Raw genomic sequence first — 17,247 nt, 5'->3', positions numbered from 1 at the left:
AGTTGTGTCCCTCTTACCAATATTCCCTTCTGTCAAGTAGCAAAGGACCTCCCTCCCCTTTGTCAAAACGGAAAGAATAAACATCTTCCTAATACGATCATTCACTAGGGTCTTCCTCTGTGTCAGACATGCTACTAGGCACTTTCGAAAGTAATCTCAATAAATTTCCATGAAAACTCTACAAAGTGACATAATTAGAGCTAACGCTTATTTAGTGTTTATGCCGGAAAATTCTCTAAGCCCTTGGCATATCTTATTTAATTCATTCCTTACCAGCTTTAGGCAGGGGCCTCGCATGAAAGAGGAGATTTTGTAAAGGACAGTTTCCAGAGGTGTGGGCAGGGTGCAGGGCAGCCTCTGGGGAGCTGCAGTACCCAGGGACAGGGAGGAAGGCTTGAGGAGGGGGCATTTTGGGGCTCTGGAAGGACAGAGCTGTGGCGAGAGGGCCTCCTGGACAGAAGCTCCCATCAAGGGCAGCCACAGCCGAGGTGACTGTTGGAAGGGCTGTCTCAGGTGCACAGTCTTTCAACCTCCACTCTGCATAAGAATGGGCCATCTTGGGCCTGGAACACTTTCTTACAAGAGAGAAAGAGCTGGCTCAGCCTGTGCCAGGCTGATCACCTTGTGTGGGAACATCCGTCCCTCTTGCAGGCACGATGAGTGCCCCTTTGTCTAAAGCTTGCGCGTCACGTGGCACCTGGCCAGCCCCACGGTTGCACCTGTCCTCTGCGGGCAGGGGACAGGTTCCTTCTGCTGCGGCACCGAGGGGAGCGCATGGGCCAATTGCTCTGCCTCAGTCCGCTAGCTGTGGGGGACGCATGCCCACTATTGAAGCTGATCTTGCTCTGTCTCTTCTCTGCCTGACCTTGACCGTGTCGGATTCCGGAGCCCATGATCTGTCCGCTGCACGGAGGGGACTCAGAAATGACTATCTTGGCCTCACTCTTCTCCCTTCCTCTGATCCGCCAGTGCCCCCCCTCAGCTGAAGTTCAACTGGAGCCAGAGGGCAGGGATATCCACTGATGTGGTTCACACAGGTCACCTTCCAAGAACTCAGAGCAGATAGAGAGAGGAGGAGAGTACATCCGGAGGGGCAAATGGGAGATGCTCAGCAGAAGCACACGCGCCTACTGTCCCGATTTTCTAGAGGAGGAACCAAGGCTCCGAGAAATTACACAGAAAATGGGCCCAAGGTTATCTCAAGAAGTGGTAGACACAGAGCAGTTCAGCCCCCCTCACTAAAAGCTCACCATCACCATAGTCATTCTGGCCCTGCGGCCTTTGTCTGCTCCTTCTTGCCTCTGAAAAGAGGTCCACAGGCCTGTGTGCCAGGCTGAAGGCAGCAGATTGACATCCATTGAGTTTCTATTCTGTACTGGGTAATGTACTTTCAACAGGTCTATCGAGACAGGTATTACTGATTTCATGCTATGTGTGAGGAATCTGAGAGATTAAGTAACTTGCTTGAGGCTACACAGCTGGTTAAGGAACTAACCAGGTCTATTGGATTCCAGAGCCCGTGATCTTTCTACTATATCGCAGGGGAGGGGCCCGGGAAGGGAGAAGAAGGGGGAATGAGAGGGAGATAAGGAAGAGGCTTTGGGTAGGACATGTGGAGATGGTAGGCAGGACTGGAGGAGAATCCAGGTGGTGGCAACCCTCTTGAGCCTGGGAAGCATAAGGCACGTGGGCAGGAATCCCAGAGTGCCATCTGGAGTCCCATGAAGTCCCAAAGCAGCGTTTATCTCTGCAAAATCAGGAGGGCAGGCCTGTGCTGGGCTGCAGCTTCACAGGGAAGCAGAAAACCTCGTGCTTGGGAAGCAGAGACCGACACGTGTGACTATGCCGCAGATGGGAACTTAAGATCACATGTCGGAGGGGGCGCAGCTGGCAGAAGGCGACTTCCCAGCAGCGCGGTCATGGTGTCTGAGATGCTCCCCATCGTTCCTGCCGTGACTGCTTTGCACACCTCCAAGTTCCTCCACTTCTCTCTTTTTTGCTTTTTTGCTTTTTTGTTTTTCACTCTATATTTTGTTTCATCAATTCCTCCTCTTCCTCCCAGGGCCCGGCGACGGATTCTTGCTTTGATATTCTTCAGGCTTCTCAGATGCAACGCATTCAAATCAAAATTACTTCTTCCCATCCAGCAAACCTGCTTCTCTTCCTGGTTGGTTTCCCATTTTGCTTAACGGCACGAGATGTGCAGGACAGAAACCCAGGGAGGGCGGGTGGCTTCTCCTCCCCTTTCCCTCCTTCCGTCTTGAGCTGCTTTCTCCATCACTCTCTGTGTCACATCTGCTTCCACTGCCACCGCCTTAGTTTTCACCCTCGTCTTCTCCCACACGAGCCGATTTCCCTGACTGCCTCATCCCTTCTCCACTCCCTCCTGCACGCTGCCATCTGAGTCATTTTCCTAAAACGCGGATTGGACCTCGCTTCAGAACATTTTCTAGGTGATATTTTAGCAAGGAGAGAAGTTGGAGGCACTGCAGAGTGGCTTTGGGAAGGAGGGTGTGGTGGGCACATTTAGGGTCCCACAAGATTCCAACCCTAAGGTCAAAAAGGACTTTGCAGATGTGATTAAGCTTAGACTCAGTTGGCCTTAAGAGAGGGAAGCAGCAGCTGGAGGACCCAGGTGGGCCCAGTGTAATCGCATGAACTCTGACCTGCAGCAGAGGAGGGCAGAAGGGAGGTCAGGGGAAGGACTCAAAGGCCGTTGCTGGCTTGAAGATGGAGGGGACCACAGGCCAATGAAATGGGAACCTCAGTCCTACAGCTGCAAGGAACTGAATTCTGTCAACACCCTGAATGAGCTCAGAAGTGGGTTCTTCCTCAGAGCTTCCGGAAAGGAACGCAGCTCTGTCAGCAGCTTGATTTTGGCCCCCTGAGCAGAGAGTTCAACCATGTCGAGCCGGATGTCTGAACTACAGAGCTGTGAGATAACAAATGCGTGTTGTCTTAAGCCCCGAAATTTGTGGTACTTTGTTACAGCAGCCCTAGGAATAGGAAGAGAAAACTAATTTCTGAGGGAAATGAGCGTGCCCTGCACACCTGCTGCTGACCAGGCCCTGAGGCAAGTCCTGCTCACGGTTGGGCCAGACAGGGCTCTGAGTTGCAAGCAACAGAAAGGGACTCCAGCTGATCTAAGCAGGAAAGCAATTTATGAAAGAAAATGGGGCAGCTCCCAGAATCTCCAGGAAGCCTGGAAACAAGGCTCGGAAAACTAAAGGCTTAGGAATCTAAAGGAAGCAAGGTGGCCAGAACTCAGCCAAAATTGGGCCCCAGAGCCAGTTTGCGGAGGAGACTGCGACTCCCGCTGCTGAAGATTGCCTTCGTGGCTGCTTTGCGACCGTAGCCAGGTCCGGCCTCTGGCCACTGGGGGCTGCTGGTGGCACTGCTGCCCTAGAAAATGGGATGGTCCAGGTCAGAATTGCCAAGATGAATTCTCCCCTTCTCTGCTTCTGTGGGTTCTTACTTTCAGATTTGAAATCCTGGGCATGTGTGTCTGACGGCTCTGGCCTGGGTCATAGGCCCAGAGATTCAAATGCTGGGCAGCCAAAAAACGACCCACGGCAATGACAAATCATCCTACACCATCTCATTTAATCCATATAACAACCCAGCAGGGGGCTACTATGTCCCCATTTAATAGATGAGGAAACTGAGGCCCTGGGGAGGTAAAGCGACTTTCCCAAGACCCTGAGCTTGTACAGGGCGGGGCTAAAATTGAGCCCAGGTCATCTACATCTGCATGGTGTGGGCTCTCCCAGCTGTGACTTCAGGAGGGTGAAAGTCAAGGGTCAGATCCCTTCTGAGGAAAGAAGAGGCAGGTGGATCCCGTTTGGTCCCTGGTTCAGAGGACTCTGGGTAGACGTGTTGAATGGGAACAGAAGTGAACCAGACACAGTTTCGACCCATTTGCTTGCGAGCCCTGGGCATGGCAGAACTTTAGTTTTTTCCTATTTGGTGAAATATACCTTCTAACATCTGTTCTGAGTCGGTCCCCCTTTGTTACTATTCATTGTGTGACACAGCCTGCCATCTATCAACCTCAAGTGTAGACGGGGGATGTCTGAGGCCTTTCTGGTGAGAAACCCCACCCTTCTCTCTGTCCCGCCCACCCACACCAGATGTCAGCTCTCCTCTCCTCCTGGCTGTCCCGCTCTACTTTGCATTGCAAAGGAAATGGTACAGCGTGCTGGCAATCCCAGTCACCCGGGATTCTGCCTGGATACGAGGGATACCAATCACAGCATCCCGTGGGTCATAGGATCCGCCTGGTGTGTTCAGACTCCGGGCCTCATCTAGCATCCTTGATACAGTTCTCTCCTCCTGCCCCTTATCCTCCTTGCTCTGTGCCAGGCCAACACCAGAATGAACGAAAAAAGCTCTCACTCGGAGCCTGTTTCCTGACTCGGGGTTTCTGGAACAGGTCCAGGCATGGGCCAGTGATTAGAGTTTTGAGTTTCTATGACTGGTGTGAGGGCCAGAAGGATGGAAGCAGGCCAAGTTCAGACCCCTTAGCAAGGAAACCCCAATTCAAAAGTGCCTTGAGGTGACCCCCCCAATAAAAGCCATCTGTGAGAGTGATTAGAAGCACTGATGAGAATTGGTTCATTTAGGCATTTATTTATCATAAAGATTCAATATATATACATAGCGATGTAGATACAAATACAAGTCAATATTCAAATACATAAAATAAAGACTCAACATACAAATATTTCATGTTTGTTGCACACTCAGGGCTATGCAGTAGAGCAGAGGAATTAAGCAAAAGGATTGTTGAATACCTACTGTGTGCCAGGCACTCAATACACATGATCTCATTCACTAGTCACATCAATTCATCACTGATATTTAACAAATGATAAAATGCAGACTGAGAGCATGAGCTAATGGGAGAGAGACTGTTTTCATAAGGTGTGAAGTACGGTGGAGGGATGATTATAATCACTGCTCCTACGATTAATCATCATTAGCAGTAATAGTGAGGACTGTGAAACACAGAGGGTCGGGGTGACACATGTTATCTGCTCCACAGCGTGTTGGGGTCCAAAGTCAAACCAGGAGGGACTGCAAGCTGATGGGCAGAGTCCTTTGTCCAAATCCCACTTCCTGTATCTATTTAGACACACTCCCTCCTGGGTATCTTGCTCGCATAACTCATCTGTTCCTAACAACTACCCTAAGAGATAGAGACTATCATGTCATTGAGGAGGTGGAAGCATAGACGGAGACCAAGGACCTGCTCAAGCTCCTATCGTGAATGGGGATTTGAACTCGGGCACTCAGACTCCAGAGTCTGCTTGCCTCACCACTCAGCCATACAGCCTCCTGCTCAGCTGCTAGCCTTTATCACATCCTGAGAGTGTAGCATTGCCAAATTTTGCTAATAAAAATATAGGATGCTCAATTAAATTTGAATTTCAGATAAACAACAAGTAATTTTTGGTATAAGTGTGTCCCATGTGATTTGACCGTGTGCCAATGTGTGTAAAGAGTCTGCTAGACACCTAGCACCTAGTTTGTGTCTTAAAAAGTTTCCTTCTCCCATGATAGACGACTGGCTGCCTACCCAGCTCCTATTATCTCTCTCTCTCTCTTCAGTAACAAACCCTAATTTCCAGCTGGGCACGTTATCTAGAAAATTGTGTTTCCCAGCTTTCCTTCCTGCACCCTTATAACTAGGTGTGACCAAATGAAATGAAATCACAAGCGTTTGGTGCCTCTGGAAATTTTCCTTAAAAAAGAAGGAGACATACTGTTTTTCCTTCTCTTTGGTCTTTCACATTTTCCCCATCATCTGGCCTGTATGTAGATGAAATCACTGGCACTCTGGCAGCCATCTTAGACCATCGTGGACCAAGACATGACCTTGAGGACAGAAACCATAGGATGAGGTCAGTGGAGCAGAGAGATAGATGCTTGTGTCCCTAATGACCTGGGATCTACCACACTTGCCCTGAATTGCCTAACTCTAGACATCTTTTGGGTATGAGAGAAATACACTTCTTTCTTAGGAGGTTCCATCTGTGTTAGGAGCAGTCAAATGCAATTCATAGCTGATATGCATCTATTTAGCAAACATTTAATGAGCACCTCTTATAAAGCAGACATTGTGCTGGGTTCTTGCAGGAAAAGAGTGCCATCATGTTGCTCATGGTCTTCTCAATTTTTCTTTATTTAACATTTAGAGCTAGGAGAAACTTGAGCAGTTAGTCAGTCCATTCATTTTATTTATTTAATATCTGTATACTTTTCCCCTCATGTTCAGAGAATTTTGTAAGTCATGCCTCTGAGCTCATAGCATGTTGTTATCATTAGTTCCTGCAAAGTCTCACTCTTGTTTTCTTTTTCCCCTTTTTCCTAAACACCCACGCCCATTCTCTCTCCTTACAATAGGCATTCATTCTAATGTGATCTATATATATATATGGAGATAAGGATATATACATCCTTAAATATGGGTGTGTTATTGTAAAATATTGCCTGTGTATATGTTTTTAATTTTCACAAGTGGTATTGTGCTATAAATCTTATTCTATCCTTATTTTCTCATTCAATACTGTTTTTTGAAATACAAATATTATTATTAACAATAAAGCTACCGAGTGAAGTTTAAGATTTCTCTGCCAAATTCTTTGATTCTTGTTCTTAGAACACACCCCACTAAGGATGAATAGTTAGGATATTGTGTTTAAAAGTTTGTTGTCCATTTTGGTGTTTGTCTTTTTTCTCCCTCTTTTTGGTTTAGTTTATTTTTTAAATATGTAAAACACATAGTTCAAAAGACAAAACTAAATTAAAAATCCCACTCAACGATGTGTCCTTTCCATACCTCCATCCTATTTCTGGCCCTCGTGCCCATAAGAGTAACTATTATTATTGGTTTCCGGTATATGTTCCCAGCAAATTTTGGGGACAAAAATAAACACTTACATATCCATATATATATATGGACATATTATTTCTCTTTCTTGTTACACGAAATGTAGTACATGTAGAAACAGTGTTCTACCCTTGCTTTTCTTTCACTGAACAATGTATCCTGGAGTTACTCCAAACCAGCTTACAGAGCCCTTCTTTCTTTTTACAGTTGCGTAGTACTCCATTGTACAATAGTTTCTTCAACCAGTTTCCTATTGTTGGAAAGTTAGGTTGCTTCCCTTCTTTTATTATTACAGACAATGCCACAGTGAACAACCATGGGCATGTATTGAATTTGTGGAGGTGCATTTTCAGGGCGGATTCCCAGAAATGGACTTGCAGGGTCAAAGGACAAATGCTACATCCCTTTACGAGATATTTGCAAATTCCTCACCATGGAATTGCATCATTTACATGTTGTAATGTACAAGATGCCGGTTAATCCACAGTCCTGCCAATAAAGTCAAACTTCCATATTTGTAACAATCTAATAGGTGAAAAAATGGTATCTCAGTATAGATTCAATTTGCATTTTTTTCTTATTAGGAGTGAGGTTGTAGGTTTTTTCATGTGTTTCTGGCTGCTTGCTTGTTTTGCAGGTGAATATTGCACCTTTGAAATCTATCCACGTTGCTCTCGGTATGTATGGTACGTTGTTTCTTTTGCTGCGTTGCATTCCATAGACCACATTCATTACGCTCAACTTTGTTACTTCCCCTGGCATCACCCATTACCATAAACTGGAATTTCTCTGGCATATTTGCACCTGGGACATACGTACATTTAATTTCACTCAGAGCTCACAGATTGCCTTCTGAAACGTCTGTAATCATTTACCTTTCCACTCACCTGGCATAGATCTTTCGCTTTTCAGATTTACTCATTTTACAGATGAGGCAAAGAAGCCTGGATGAGGTCACAAAGTTTGCCAGTAGGAGCCAGGATGTGAACCCTGGTCCTTGAAGTCCGTGTTCATCATTGTTGACTAATGCCTTAGTCTATAAACATGAATTAATTCAATGAGCATTTATGGCATGCTTACTGTATGGCAAGAAAGGTATCGAGCACTGGAGATACAAAGAGCAGGTTACAGTCTTGGAGGGGAGATCGGGAAATAAGCAAATGGCCACAGTCAGGATTTATATGTTTTTGTTTGCAAAAGTGCACATGTCACATGGATGGTCTGTGCAAACTGGCCAAGCCAGCCTTTCTTCCCACTCTTGCCCAAATCTGAGCAGGATGAAGATGGGGGTGGTTTCGTTCTTTTGCCTTCTCTGGATCCCCTGCTGCTCACGTGATCATTTGAGGAGGCTCTATGGGAATGTTTCCATATCTAGAAATGATGGCCAGCTAGCCAACCAGAGGAACAAGTTCTTTGGAGAGTCTAATCCACATATAGCTAGAAAAAAGAAATACGTTTCCACGGGCACATCTTCCTCAGACAGTGTCCTCAGGACTACGAATTGAGGGAAACTGAGTTTTTCCTTTTAGTTTTGTCCAACTTGGCTCCCCAAATTTCCCACCTTCGTTAGAAGCAACGAGATTGGACCCGAGCAGGGTCTCACGATTTTTGATGCTTCAGGCCTTTTTTCTGATTTCTTTTCTCCCCAAGTTTTGAAAGATATTGTCTTATGAACAGAACTAGTTGTTAAATAATTTTCTTTTCCTGCTGTTTATGATGCAGATATATAAATATTTCTGATTATATAATAAAATCACATTTTAGGGATTCTTATGATTGTCCTGATAGCCAATCAGGGCTTCTAATCAGCGTCTGGTAAGTGGCGTTGGTGGACTTGGTCTCCAGGATGGGACCCACAGACTGCAATAATATCTGAGACCTTTTCTGGCTCCATATTTCTGATTCTCTCTATCTATCTCTCTATCTATCTCCCTATCCATCCATCCATCTATCTATCATCTCTCATCTTCTATCTAGGCTTACATCTCAGGAACTCCTTTGATGTCACCTCTGATTATTGTGGTTAAAAACTTAGGCTGTGAGGTCAGACTACCTACATTAGAATCCCAGTCATGCCTTTTGCCTCCTGCTGGCTATGTGACTATGAGCGGGTTACTTAACCTCTGTTTCCCCATCTGTGATTCATCTCTAGTATTCCTTCCTCTTATGGGGCTGTGATGAGGAATAAGAGAAATAGTAAGTGAAAAGTGCCTGGTAGTACCCAATACATAATGGCTCATTACGACAATGCTGATGATGACAATGCCTTTAGAAGCTCTGTTTTATTTTTTACCCATGTTGCCGCTTTCACCACTATCATGTAACTTGCTGTGCATTAAATTCTCTAAAACTCACACTGCTTGTGTCGTTGAAATTTGGGGTCTTTGGGGTGTACATTTCACCACCAAGGTTACTCAACGGATTGGACATTCAAGCCTTAGGTCTGGATCAGGGTTTTCAGCTGGGGTGGTTTTCCCCCAGGGACATTTGTCAAGGTCTGGAGACATTTTCGGTTGTCACAGCTCTGGGGGTGCTAATCGCCTCTAAGGAGTGGAGGCCAGGGATGTTGCTAAACATCCTACAATGCACAAGAATGCCTCTACAACAAAGAATGATCTGGTCCAAAATGTCAACTTTTGCCAAGGTTAAGAAGCACTGGCTTAGATGTCATGGAGGCGGAAGTCACTGGATCTGCTGTGAGGAGTGGGAAGGGGTGAGGCCTTTCCCTTGGTGTGGTGGGCAGCGTTTGGTTGGCAGCCAGAGGCTGCCGAATCTCTGATACTGGAGGCTCTTTATAGGAGGCAAGAGCTACAGAGGAGGGCTAGTGTCCCCTTTGCTTTCTACAACACGGGCCTCCTTAAGACCTCTGGTTCAAGCCTTATCACCAAGGTGCAGTCATGTGAGCTTAAACATAATGGCCTTCAGATATTGAGTAGCTCCTGTGTGCCAGGCATGGCTTTAAGCACTTGGAATATATTATTAAATTAAATGCTCTATAAGCTGGGACTTCCAGTAACAGGTAGCATCTTAAACTGGCCTCATCAAAATAAAGACAATTTATTTATTTTCATTGGCAAAGTCTTGGGCTTCAGGTATGGCTAGGTCCAGGGGTTCAGAAAATGTCATTAAGTCTTAGTCTTGTTTTCTCTATCTCTTGGATCTGCTTCTCAACCAGGCTGCCTGTTGTGACAACTTTTCTTCCAGCAGCTCCAGTTTTATAATCCATCCGCTTCACAACCTGAAGAGATTCTCTCTTCCTGAGAGTTTCAATAAAGGTCTCAGAATGAGCATAGATTTACATGTCCATTTCTGAACAACCCACTGTGGCTATGCAACTTTCATGCTCAAGTCGTTCAGGTCTCTGTCAAATGCCCACCTTGGACCTGAGGGCGAGGTCAGCTCCACAGCATGACCTGAGAGTGGGGGTAGGTGGTTCTGCAAGAAAAATCAGGAGGCTGTTACCTGAAGGAGGGCATGGATGCTGGGCATGCAGGACAGATGCCTCATCCATTGCACAGATGAGGAAACAGGCTAACATAGACCAAGAGGTTAAGTCATTTGCCCGAGTCACAGCTGGTAAACTGAGCTGCCAAGCCTCTGACCCAGGTCTCTACTCCAAAGCCTCTGCTCTTTCTGTCATGTACTGCTGAGGGCAGGCTGCCCCCATCCCCCGTTCCGTGCCTTCTCCTCATCACACTCTCTGGCTACTCCTGGTTCTGACATCCTACTTTTACTCCCAGGTTCCTCGTATTAATCATATTCTCCTCCCTCCACACTTACTAATAGAGCTTTATGGTTTATGGACCACATTGCCATTCAATGCCCTGCTTTAGCTGCTTCTCACAATAACTGAGGGAGGTAAGCAGAGCTAAGATTATTCACCTAACTTTTACTGATGTCCCAATCACAGCTCAGGGGACCTAAGCCAAGGCCCATTGATGATGGTGGCATGCAGTGGGTGCCTAATAATGGCATCACACCCTTGAACATTAATTGTCTCCCTACAAAGTGTTTCTCCCCACTGTTTGCTTCTCAAAAGGCAGCAGGAGGTAAGTTAGCCTCGGATCAGATGGCAGACTCGTGGGCATCCTAATACTCACCCTGGAACAGACAGATCTACCCACCAGACACAGGCAGCTCAGAGGTCAGAGCCTGCCGCGAGTGGGAGAGCAGAATGGGTGTTCCATGTGGGCAACACGGTCCCAAGAAGGAGGAAAGCAGAGATGAGAGGAGGAGAGGGGAGGGAAAAGGGCTTCCTGTCAACCTCACCCATCAGGGTAAGTCACCTCTTCTTCCCTAGGGGAGGGGAGAGGGGGGAGAGATGCTGAGAGTGCTACCCTAGGGGGGCTCCTGCCGCTGCTTGGAAGAAGCGTGGTGGGGGAGCAGGAAGGTTCCCCGCAACACTCAGGATTGCCTGTCGATGCAGAGCCCCGGGCTCCGAGATTCATGTAAGGTTCAGGGAAGCTGTCTCGCCCCGGCCCTCAAATTGTTCACATACCACAGATGTCTGAGGGAAAGGGCAGGGGAAATGAGGAGGCACAAGCCGTTGGGGGGAGTCAAGAGGAGGGAAGAGAGGGGAACACACAGATGCCCTGTAACCGCGAAAATCCTATTCTTTTCCCAGCATGCCGTAGTGGTTAGCTGCACGGACTTTGGAGTTGGACAAATATGGATTTAAATTCCAGCTCTGCCATTTACGGTGGGGTATAAAACACATCCTGTAACCTCCCTCCATCATATTGTTCTCATCTATAATGTGGTGCTCATTACATCAGCTTTGTGTGGTTACCATGAGGATTTAAAGAGAAAGTGCTTGTAAAGCGCCCGGAATATAATAGTTGCTCAATAAATCTATGAGCACAATCCAATCCCTCGTCACGGTCTACAAGCACTGTGTGATCTGGCTCCTCGTCTCTCTCCCATCCCGTCTCCTATCCTCTCCCTGTGGTTTACTGCCATGGTGCACACCCCAATCTTCTTTCAGTCCCTCAAATGCGCCAAACTCGTTCCCACCTCAGGGCCTTTGCATGTGCTGTTCCCTCTGTGTGGAGAACTCGCCTTAGGAATCTTCAGCCTCGTGGTCCTTTCTTATCACTAGGTTCTCACCTCTAAGGATGCGTCCTCACATCTTTTTTTTTTTTAAAGATTTTATTTTTTCCTTTTTCTCCCCAAAGCCCCCCAGTACATAGTTGTATATTCTTCGTTGTGGGTTCTTCTAGTTGTGGCATGTGGGACGCTGCCTCAGCGTGGTTTGATGAGCAGTGCCATGTCCGCGCCCAGGATTCGAACCAACGAAACACTGGGACGCCTGCAGCGGAGCGCGCGAACTTAACCACTCGGCCATGGGGCCAGCCCCAGGATTCGTCCTCACATCTTATCTGAGCTTCCTCACCCAAGCTCCTCTCTACCATATCACCCGCTTTTATAACATTTATCATTGTCTGGAATTTTCTGACTTTTTTTATTGTCTCTCTTCCACGAGCATAGAAGTTCCACAGGGACAGAAACCTCCCCTGTGTTGCTCATGCTGTAGCCCAGTAGTGTTGAGTATGTCGTTGGTGCTCAATAAACGATGGAGAGAATGAAGATGGTGATGGCGGCAGTGATGTTAGTGGTCATGAGGACTCGTTAATTTCCTCCTTTCCCAGGCTTCAGAAATACTTTTCTTTTCTGCCCTGCCTCAGCTTCAGAGCCTCTCCTGGGTCTTGGGGGCATCTTGAGTACCCTCCAGGAGTGCAGGTTGCAGAGAAAGCAACCCCTGGGACTTTTACAGGGAGACGGCTCAGCCTCCCAGAGGCAGGCAGGGCCGCGGGGGACAGCGACGGGAAGCAGCGGAGTTTTCTTGGCCTGAAGCTTGAGATTCTGGAGTGAGTTTCCAGTCATGATTGCTTGTTATTGAACACTTACCTGTGTCTCAATATTGGCCAGGATCTTTTACGATGCCTTTTATCAAATTTGCAAACAGCTTTACAAATGTTTTCTGTTAGCTGTTATCAACCTGGCAGGGGTATACCTGTGTCAAAAAATCAGACGCTTGCCTTTTGTGGGCCTGGAATGCTTTCGTTCTCGATGTCTGAGTTCATCTCCTCACCTGGTTGTAGAAATATCAAAGAACAAAATTTCAGGGGCAATGTGTGACCTTCCCCTGGATGGGGAGTACAGGGGGTTATTAGATATGAGGCCTAAAATCTCAGAATCAACCAAGCAGGCTCTGGAGGAGTTCTTGAGGAGAGACTCGGCCCACAGCTTCTGTGGCCTGGCTGGCCTTCCTGAGGGTCTTTGTGTCCCACGTGCATCACTGCTTGAGCTCTTGGTATTGTCACTGCTCATGGTGGAGCATCTGTCATCTGTCTTCAGCACTGGAGTGTGAGCCTTTTGAGGGCAGGGACTACATCTGAATCATCTTTTATTCCTAAGACGGGACCTCGTGCGTAGTACGTACTTGACGTTTCTTGAATGCATAAATAGAATGAATGTAAGTGAATAAAGAATTGAGAGCTTCTTAGTGGAGACACACTTCATATATGGAGGGATCAATGATCAAAGTCACGTCACCCACTGGCCGGGGTTGGCTCTTCCCTCTGTTCATGGGTTGTTCTATGGGCCCTTCCCCTTTCTAGCCACACCCCGCCCCCTATGCTAACCAGACAAGGAACAGGAGGAACGCCAAACTTGCAGGTCTCTCTCTCTCTCTGACACCAAAAACCCAAGACCAGGTCACAGGGTTGAAAATGTCCTTTTGTAAACTGCCCATCAATCCCTCGTATATCACTGTGTTACAGTACACTTTCAGGAATGCCAAAAGACACATTTCTACAATAATAAAAAGTCCGTAAAAATGTGTTCTGTATACATCATGTGCTTCTTATAGAAGGGTTAATAAATACAAACAAAAGGAAGAAAACGGAAATCACCTGTATCCCATCAGCTGGAACGAACTACTGTTATCTATCTAGAATTTTCTAATATGTATAGATACAAATTACATATATGTAAACATGTAAGTGGTTTTTACAAACGTAGAATCAGACGGTACCACTAATTGTAACAGCTCATCCATCTAGAGGGCCTTCCACGTGCAGGTACTATTCTAATGTCTTTCTACGTTCCAGCTGACTTAATCCTCGTAATAACACCAGGAGGTAGGTATTAATATGATCATCAGCAATTTAGACATGAGGAAACTGAGTCAGAGAGAGTTTAAATAAGGCAGCACAGCGGTAAGCGATGGGGTCAGTATTCTCATTTAACAATAGATGGGAATTGCTTGCCATACTCACATTTTTCTATAGTTATAGCTGCGAAGGTTTCTATCGTACCACAATTCATTTAATCCTGGGCGGTAGATTTCAAATCATGTGCCCAATTAAAAAAGAAAGAAAAAGAAGCTCATGATCAGTTTTATTCCAAAATTTGAAAATGAGCTAAGATGTTCCTGTATTAGTATGCTAGGGCTGCTGTGACAAGATACCACAAACTGAGGGGCTTGAAAAACAGACATTTATTATCTCACGGTTCTGGAGGCTGGAAGCCCAAAATGGAGGTGTCTGCTGGGATGGTTTCTTCTGAGGGTTGAGAGGAAAGGCTCTGTCCCAGGCCTCTCTCCTTGGCTTGTAGGTGACCATCTTCTCCTTCTGTCTCCTCACATCACGTCCCTTTGTGTGTCTGTGTCTGTGTCCAAATTTCCCCTTTTTGTAAGGACACGAGTCCTGTTGAATTGGGGTCCACCCTAATGGCCTCCTTTTAACTTGATTACCTCTGTAAAGACTCTATCTCCATATAAAATCACTTTCTGGGGTACTGGGTGTTAGGCCTCCAACATAATTTTTTTGGGGGGACACGATTCAAACGACTAATGCTACCTGGTGTTTGGGAGGGAACATTGGTGAGCACACTTGAGCCCCTCTGAGAACTCCCAGAACTCACGGGGGGAATCTGATGGTAGCTGGAGTTCCCTGACTGCGTGAGGATGGAGACAGACAAATTCTTTTTGTTACTGGTGCTGGGTAGAGGGGAAAATTGTGGCTACAATGACAGATCCTCTTCTTTAAGGGGGTTTGGTTAACTGGCTTAAGGCAGAGAGAGATGTAAAGAATGCTGACTTCACTCAGTCCTCTGCAGTGGGGAAAGGCCAACGCCACAGGACATTTTTGTGGGCCACTTGTAAGAGGTGATGTTAGGCGGCGAGGGACTTTGGGTCTTATCGGTCTTCCTGTTGTGTCGGTCTAGGAAGCAGTCGGGGATGGGGAGGGGTTGGGTATGTGCTGTGGTGTCGGGGGGGAATCTTTACCCCAGCCAACTAGTTGCTAGATGCTTTAAGCCAGGCAGCCCTTTAGGAGAAACTTCTTCCTCTGTCCTCATGTTTTCATAAGGAACTTTTGCCCCATTTCCCGGAAGGTGAAAGTATTTGGAAGTAACGTAGTCCCTACTTTTTGCTCACTGAAGCTTCCCCTGAGGGATGAAGAGGGCCTCATCTGATTGGTCGAACCAGGAGAAAGACCTGAATATGTCTGCCTACCGTTCCTCTCTTTCACCTTTCTGGATGGCTTGTCTGCTGGATAGAGGCTTTCTCACAGAGTCCCCACGTACAGCTGCTCAGCTTGTACACTGCAAAACTCCATTGGGTCCCATTTGCATAAAGGAAGCAAATGGCACCAACTAGAGTTAAGTGGGGTGCTAGCCCTGCATTACCCTCCAACTCTGGCCCCCAGTGGGGTCCACACCTCTGGATCAGGGCACAGATGCAGGCCGTAGAGGCACAGCTAGAAGTTCGTCTCTTGCTGTTCCGGTACAGGGCTCTGTGACAGGCTGAACAATGCCTCCCCACCCCCAAAGATGTCCCCATCCTAATCTCCAGAACCTCTGAATATGGTACCTTACACGGCAAAAGGGATTTTACAGTGTGATTTGTAATGACTTTCTTTACGGAAGTTAAGCATCTTGAGATGGGAAGCTTATCCTGGACTATCTGGGTGAGCCCAATGTAATCATAGGGTCCTTGTAAGAGGGAAGGTGATGAAGAGAAAGAGAGATTAGAAGATGCTATGCTGCTGGCTTTGAAGGTGGAGGAAGGAGCCGTGAGCCAAGGAATGCAGGAAAGATCCTCACTTAAAACCCCTGGAAAGGAGCACAGCCCAGTGACATCATGATTAGAGCCCAGTGAAATAAGTACATGTTGGATTTCTGACATCTAGGACTATAAAAATAATAAATTTATGCTGCTTTAAGCCGTGAAGTTTTGGTAATTTGTTACAGCAGCAATAGGAAACCAATACAGACTCAACTGGCATTGGGCAGCAATTCCCCTGCTTGCTGTCACGGCGTCTGACTCTTCTTCATGGAGCGTGCTCCAAGGTCGAGAGCTGAGTTCCAATACGGTAGCCACCAGCCCTATGTAGCTATTTAAATTAAAATTAAACACAAATTTAAAATTCACTTCCTCAGTTGCACTAACTGCATTTCAACTAATCAATAGCTACATGGGGCTTGAGCCTGCCTATTGGACAGTGCAGACATAGGACATCTTCATCGTTCCAGAAAGTTCTGTTGGACGGTGCTTGGTTAGACTTAGGGATAGTCATAGGAAACCCATTAGCCAGAGAGTATCAGCCGTGTTCTCCAATCAGGCAAGATCAATAATATGGCCGCCAGTTTACCCTTGTCTGATGTCTGTATTTATAGTTCTAGATGTATTCTGCCCTGGGAGCAGCAGGCAGAGTTGATATTGATCCTTTTAAATCCCAGTGCAACCAAGCAACGACAAGGGTGTAACAGACCTGGGGCCTGGAAGGAGAATTGGAAGGCAGGGGCCCAGCTGCCAAGGAGCAGAGGACGCCAGGCCCAGCCACGTTAGGATTTCTTGACCCCCAGAGAGATCTCGGGAGAGGAAGTGGTGAAGTCGTTCAGGAATATAACCCAGACAACAGCTGGGGCTCTGGAACCCTTGAGATCCAGATAAGATTGGCTGGAAAGCTCATTCCATTCCCCTTTCCCCAGACTTCTGAGTATTCTTGATGTTTTCAAGGCCATTTTTGCCCTGAGGCTAACCTCTCTGTGCGACATAAACCCAGACCTGACTTTTAGCTCCTTCATTCGTTTCAATGCAAAAACCTCCCTTATGCCAAGTGTTTGAGAGGCTGTGTGGAGTGGTGGTTAAGGGCATGGACTCCGAAGACAGACCTGTCACTTAATAGTTTTGAGATCTTGGGCAACTTACCTAATTTCTCTGTGCCTCAGTTTCCTCATCTAGAGAATTGGGATAATAACTGAGTTGTTGTGGGGGTTAAATCTGCTAATTTGTGGAAATTCCTTGCACAGTTCCTGCCACATAAAAAGTCCGTAAGAGGAGTTAGTTA

Source organism: Equus caballus, chromosome 28 (assembly GCF_041296265.1).
Source record: "Equus caballus isolate H_3958 breed thoroughbred chromosome 28, TB-T2T, whole genome shotgun sequence".
Taxonomy (NCBI): domain Eukaryota; kingdom Metazoa; phylum Chordata; class Mammalia; order Perissodactyla; family Equidae; genus Equus; species Equus caballus.
The sequence above is the reverse complement of the archived record's forward strand: the minus strand, read 5'-3'. Positions refer to the sequence as shown.